This window comes from Cornus florida, unplaced genomic scaffold (assembly GCF_030987335.1).
Source record: "Cornus florida cultivar Cherokee Brave unplaced genomic scaffold, ASM3098733v1 CherokeeBrave_3.0.0_Hap2_Chr10, whole genome shotgun sequence".
Taxonomy (NCBI): Eukaryota; Viridiplantae; Streptophyta; class Magnoliopsida; order Cornales; family Cornaceae; genus Cornus; species Cornus florida.
In genome coordinates, this window is record NW_026775580.1 from 76,088,055 (window position 1) to 76,089,490 (window position 1,436).

At 35.4% G+C, this 1,436-nt stretch overlaps 1 pseudogene; it reads left to right on the plus strand.

Moving 5' to 3' along the window:
- Positions 1-1,337: 1,337 nt before the first annotated feature.
- LOC132280443 (small nucleolar RNA R71) lies at positions 1,338-1,436 on the plus strand (annotated as a pseudogene).

A 1,436-nucleotide genomic window follows, 5' to 3' on the forward strand; every position in this document is an offset into this window, starting at 1 on the left:
CCGTTCTCAGTCAACTCTACCTCCTACTACTCAACCTTCCTCCTCCTAGATTCGACCTTCAAGCCACGGCCAAAACCCTCTCTGAAGTTGCTCTGTTTTGTCTCCCCAACCTCTCTCTGTTTTCACTTTAAAACTCTCTGTACTCACTGCTCGTGAATAGGGTTTGTGATTTCAACCCTAAACAGACTTATAACAGTATATATATAGGCATATAATAACCTACGTCTACTTATATTGAGAGATGGAAACCAACTAAACCCTAGTCGGACAAATACACGATCCATAAACTAAATACCCTAATAATTTAACCTAATTAACTCCTTTAAACAATCAAAACTAATTTAATTAAATTAAAAAAAAATCCAACTAACCAATTAATTAAAACCACAATTAAATTACATAGAATAATTAACCAACAAAATAATTCAAAAACCCAAATAACAATTAAATCAAATAAAGACTAAACAATTAAATCAAATAAAGAACAAAACAAATAATTTAATCAATTAAACATAAACACATATCTACATAATCATATAAAACACTTAGAATAAATAGTAAAATTCTAATTATATCATTTTTAAATTTTAGGGGTATTACAGTGTTCGCCTCTAGAGTGCCTAGAGCGGTCAAAACTTTCTCTTCAAAAGCAGGACTCTTGGCATTTCCTTGAGAATATGATGGTTGATTAGGAAAATGAGAATTAGAAAATTGATTTCCTTGTGATTGAAATGATGATCTACAACCTTGGGAACATTGGCTTTGCATCGGAGGTGGAACATACTTCCCTTGGAAACTACCTTAGGGAAGGGTTGAGCCTTCCCCTTGGTTTCTCCAAGAGAAATTTGGGTGATTCCTCTAACTAGGATTATAGTGATTGGCATAAGGATTGTTTCCTTGATTAACAAAAGTTGCATTGACTTGTTCATGATGCTCACTTTGAACATGTCTTGGAAGTAGAATGTAAAACACTTGAACAAGTCATATATGTCTCATTGGATGCATGATGGGAATGGTTGGGGACGGAAGATACTTGATTTGCCGAGTTTTGGTTGATCAAGAATTGATCAAACCTTTGAGATAAGGATTTCATCTCGGCGGCTATTTCATTGGAATGGTCAACTTGATGTAAGCCAACACTCTTCCTTCCACTTAAATTCCTACCATTCTTAGAAGATAAAGTTCGATGCAAAGAATTTTCACTCATGCTCTCATAAAGACACCACACGTCATCCTCATGCCTATTAATATAAGAGCCACCTATGGAAGCATCAACCATGCCCTTGTAATTGTCGGATAAGCTCTCAAAGAAATATTAAACTAATTGCCATTTGGGCATGTCATGATGTGGACACTTCCTAAGCAATTCATTGAATCTTTCCCATGCCTCATGGAACGTTTCCCTATCCCCGTGTGAAAACTCTCGAATTGAGGTT